This window comes from Geospiza fortis, unplaced genomic scaffold (assembly GCF_000277835.1).
Source record: "Geospiza fortis unplaced genomic scaffold, GeoFor_1.0 scaffold147, whole genome shotgun sequence".
Lineage (NCBI taxonomy): Eukaryota > Metazoa > Chordata > Aves > Passeriformes > Thraupidae > Geospiza > Geospiza fortis.
Window position 1 is genome coordinate 3,500,069 of NW_005054372.1, and position 5,347 is coordinate 3,505,415.

The 5,347-nt window shown below is 40.5% G+C and overlaps 1 protein-coding gene across 1 annotated transcript in view; it reads right to left on the minus strand.

Moving 5' to 3' along the window:
- The window catches only part of TBC1D14 (TBC1 domain family member 14), a 31,915-nt gene extending 31,705 nt beyond the window's left edge, over window positions 1-210 (minus strand). Inside the window, exon 1 of the mRNA XM_031060084.1 lies at window positions 48-210. The gene's annotated coding sequence lies outside the window, so the exon portion shown is untranslated. The remainder of the gene's footprint in view (window positions 1-47) is intronic.
- Window positions 211-5,347: the final 5,137 nt, after the last annotated feature.

Consider the following 5,347-nt stretch of genomic DNA (forward strand, 5'->3'; position numbering starts at 1 on the left):
GGGTGGGTCCGGCCGGGCCGCCCCGCCCCGCCAGCCGCGCTAATCACCCGCGGAGCCGCCGCACAGCATCGCTTCTCTCCGCCTCGCCCAGCGCTGCCTGGGCACGCACGGCACCGCCTGGCACACGCCTCCCTCCTCCCGGGCCGCCCCGGCAGCCCGGCCCTGCCCGGTGCGGATCCAGGACCATGACGGACAACCCAAGCCCGCCACAAGCTCGTCTGCATTAGCCGCAGTCTTTGTTAGCTCAGCATTACGGGTGCGTTTAGGACGCAGCTGCATTTCTCAAACACTGACATCTCTCTCCTCTGCTTTCTCACACTGCCGCTTCCCCTCCCCGCGTCCCTGGCTCCAAGCCAGGCGTTTGCTTGTACCGAGTCCCGTTCTGCCTTGCTGAGACAGCCTCGGTACCTGTCCGAAGTGCAGGAGCAGCTAAAACTCACCAACCTCTACATCAGTGCCGAAGGAACAGCAGCAGCGTTGTGCTGCAATACTTCCCTTCAGCATAAACATCTTTTCAGTACCACTCATGCTTTGTCCACCTCTGACAGCTGTAAGAGATAGATATATAAATCTCTTCTACAGTTCGAACAGCTTCCACATTACCTCTTGCTAAATATTTTGCCTCAATCCAGACAGATTATCAACCTTAATTTTAATTTGTCCAAAGGCTCTGTCATTTAACTCAGTAGTGACACCCAAATTGCTGTGGCTTCATCTTTGGTAGACTTGCATTTTAAAATATTATCTATTGACCTGCAAATGTTGCCATTTTCTCAGCTCTGCTCTAAGGTTTTCATATTCTTAAGTATCACTGGCTGTGGTTTGCAGCTGCCAGGGTGAATTGCTTATGATCTTTATCCAAGTCTGATCCTCAATCTCAAAATTATTAGCAAGGACTGATCTGAAAACAAGCAGTCACTTAAGTATTCTGCTTTCTAAGGGTGGATTTGCAGAAGTTAAATTATTTTCTCAGAATTGCTAGGTGCTATATCAGCTATTGTTTTCAACCTGTGACTTCACATCTATTTCACAGATTCAGTGATACAATGCCAAATACAGAACAGCTCACTGTTTCAAAGTATCTCAGCTCCATTCCCACCAATGCCAACTAGTTGCAGACACCTGCCATCCAAACATCTCATGTCAAAGCAAAAGTCAACACATCTCATGCAAAACATTACAGGCTCCAAACTAAGTTATCACACATATCAAAAAACCATTCATGTGAAGTATAGCTGTTAACACAGGCAAAAAGCAGCTCCTGAGGAAGAGCACCCTTGGGTGGGCAGTGGTATTCCTGCAGTAGATGTCTGTGCTTTCACACTGAAAACAGAATTATATTGCAGCTCTTCTGCAAAGCAGACTGGGAGAGAGGGATGCCCGGTGACACAGTAAAAAGCTAAGTACTCCCTGTAACTCAAACCACAGCTGGCCACATGTTAGAGTTGGTAGCAGTGACTATTTTTAGGTTGCTGCATTTACAACAGTATCTGAGACTACTTAAACAGGTTGTGTACAAGATTTAATTGCATTTTCTTTTTTCCACTGGCCTCACCCAGCATATGAAATAAGAACTGGACCAGAATTGCACAAGCAAAAAGAAAACTATTTTTTCCTAGTTTTTAAGTCTTACTGCTACCTCAACAGTGCTTCAATGTTCCCTTCCATTGTTTCATGACTGTCTAATGCATGATTCTTGCCACTCCATCTGAAATCTCTTCCCTTTTCTAAATGAAATAGTTTACCAGACAAATTTCAGCTGCTGCACACCCAGCACTTCACTGCCCCCCATGCCCCTTCTGGCCCCTCACACCATTTCTGTGCCACCATTAATCAGCCATGTGACTTGCAATATGCTGCACTGGGGAAATGACACCACCTTTTGCTCTGTTCCATTTGTTTGGTTACTCTGCAATGCCTGCTGTGGGGCAATGTAAACATGAAAGGAAAAGGAAAGGAAAGGAACATGCAGCAGAACTACCAGATCATGAAATTCATTATGATCTTTGGGTTGGGAAACTAAGATCTGATTCTTCACATGGCACCAGGCCACAAAGTAATAAAAACAAATTTAATAAAGACCCTTATATATACAATAATCAAAGAGAATTTAAGGAGACTGAAACCTCAGGCAAAGATCAGATTATGAGACTATCCTTCAAAAGTTAACAGAGAATACATACTTCTGAGTTCAGATATTATACTGTCAAACAATTTCTTAGGGATCTTTACATATAACTTTAAAACCAGTACAGAACTATTCTGAAATGCAATTGATTTATTAGTTACGGATCTAACAACCTGAGAAATCAGAATTGCACGCTCAACCTGTACAATTTAGTGATCTGCCAAGCTCTACAAATAATTAATGGTTCAAAACCCATCAGCCCTACTTGCTTTACACAGACCTCTGTATGTTTATACATTTATGTTTAATCGTCTTCCATTAAAGAAAAGATATGAGCAGAAGATAGCAATGACATGACAAAACTTGATGGTAATAACATATGTATGAAGTTTTATCTTCCACCAGGACATCTTTCTCATCTTTAATACCACAGTATTCTCCTGTTCCATACTTTACAAATTATGAATGCCTAAGCAATGTAAAAGATAAGATACTATGGCCAGGCTGTAAAGAAAATCTCACACTATTTGCAGCATAATTTCAAGTGCTCTGAAATTTTCCTCTTTTCCCCTGGGAAGCAGCTACTTTTCCTTTCAGATTACAGGGAATACACAACCTGGGCTGGTAAGAGATGTGATCCCACACAATCACAATAAAGTTAAATGAATAAAATAATCCATACATGTTACAGAAAGTTACAAGTAAAGCAAAAGACTGAGAAGCGACATACTCTATTTTGCAGTTCTGTGCTCCAGCCACTGAACTATTTTAACAATTAATCCATACACATATTTTTATAACATCATATTTTGAGCAAGGTTTAGATTAAGGAACATTTAAAACCTAAGCATAGACAAGGTAAGTTCTTCCAAGAAAGAATAACAGCTTGCTGATTTGTTGCCTCTCATCGTTCAATGTGCTATGTATCAGGTGGTTCTCACCCTCAGGGTTCACATTTCCTTTGTGCTATATGTAAATAATTGAAGTGGGTTTTGGTTATATAGAGTGATATGCTTCATTAAAAAAAAAAAAAAAACAACAAAAGGAAGGAAAATATTTTAAATACTCAGAGACAAAGCATACCATGAACCATGTTGCTTAAGAACAGCTTTTTACTGTCAAAAGCGGGATCTTCAATCAGATTGTGCAGTGTAATGTTTCAAGTGACTCTAACATGAGTCACAGTGACAACAAAAAACCAACACCCTCCTGCTTAGAACCCTGCAAAGGACACCATTTAATCTGCACATACAAAAGTGTGCACACTTTCCCTAGGTACTGACACTATCTGCTACACTGCAGCGTTAATCAATTGGAAACATCTGCAGGAAAGGCCTCCAGCAGGACAAGCATCTGGGAAATGTCTGAGCAAGAAAACACAAGCTAAATGGTTGTTTTATTTTACTGCTATTTTCTTGTGAGCATCTGCCAGAATAAAATGCTATAAACACCTGCTTTCAGCATACCCCATTAACATTACTTCCAGGGACTGGAATTCCACCGGATATGGACTTAATGTGAAATTGTAACTTTACTTTTCTGTATGCCTACTCAGTGATCTCTCCACCTTTATTATCTGTGTAGTCTCAGCATCATACCCTTCCAAAGAACCTCTCAGCAACTTTTTCTTCTGACATTTCACACTAGTGCTGATGTTGCAGAAGAAAACCAACCTTTCCTACATAGTCTCAACACTTCTTACTGTGCCTGAAGATCATGTCAGAACTGTCTCTCTCATTCTGAGAGACACTAAAATAAAAGGACTCTCCATGCCACATCAACCTGATGCTAACATCACTCTGAAATGGCCAAAAATCCAGATTAACTTTGGGATATAGAGGAAAGGAGTCAAAGGAATATCACATTTCATCTTGCAAGTTCTCAAATCAGTTGCAAATACCAATACTTGTAATCTTCAACACAGTGCAGAAGTCCCCCAAGAATGCCACCTACTTTGCAAAGCACAGTTTGTATTTTATGCTGTTCACAGACTCCCCCCACAGCGCACAGTCACTGTTTTGTTTGCAAACAGTTGCTTTGTACGTAAGTATGTGCCCATTTGTATCTAGCTCCATGACTCCAGCTCATACACTATCCTAGTGTATGGAAAGATACTTCACTTGATACTTTTAACCACATTCTACTTCTCCCCTGGTTTTAAATCTCTCTGCTAACCCCCCTTCTGCCTCCTCATCAAGACTAGGGTATCTTTAAGGGTCTCAGACCTCTTCGAGTTTAATGCTTGTCTACCGTTGGAAATTACAGAAAAATAAGAAAAGAAGTCTACTGCATTAAAACCTCTGAGTGTTTTTCTCCACCCGTGCTTGCTTCTCTGATCCCTGAAATTACCTTTGAAGCCATTACTGATGCCAATTCTTACATACTTAATAAAAGCTTCTTTTGTACTTATACTGAGTGTGCACCGTATTTTCTCTCATCACTTGGCCAGATAGATCCTTGTGTATTCTTTATTTTACAAAAAAAACCCTATATAAGAATGTAAATATTCCTGAATACAATCATCTTCACAACTTTAAGTTCAGTCTTGACAAGAAGAAATTGTAGTTTATTTTAAAGCTACACACAAACATAATATATGAAGGAGGGCAACATACCTTTGTAGGAAATAACCTCAGTAGTGTGGAATAAGCCCAGTGGAATAAGCCCAGTAGTGCGGCTTAAAGTGATGACTATTTCCAGGCTTTAATATTCATGAAGCTGTTTCCACTGAACTTTGTCATGCTTAAGTGACAAGTTCTCAATAGAGCACAAGAAAATTATGTGAAAATACTGACAGGCATGAAAAATTTGTAATAAAATTAAGGTAAAAAATAGGACCAAGAATCCTCAGAGAGAGAATGAGAACATAAAATTGGCTAGTCTTCCTTCAGAAAGACACTTCAGGAAAAAGCACCAGTCTGGTTTTTCAAAATCCTTACATCCATATCATCAGGGTTTCCAGTAACACACAGTACCTCCATTCATTTTGCAGAGCTAAAGAAAATCAGCTTTATTTGTTGCTGCTAGTGAGCATGGTAAGAGTTAGCCTTTCAAAACCTATATCTACCCCCATTCTTTAATTTTAGATGAAGCTTGAGATGTATAAACTGGAAGACAGACAAAGAAAACCTTTGGGTCAAGTTACCTGGGAGCTTGCTTCTGCTTAACACACAACTAGCACAACGAAGTCTAGCAAAGCTTTCTCAATTGTACATGTCA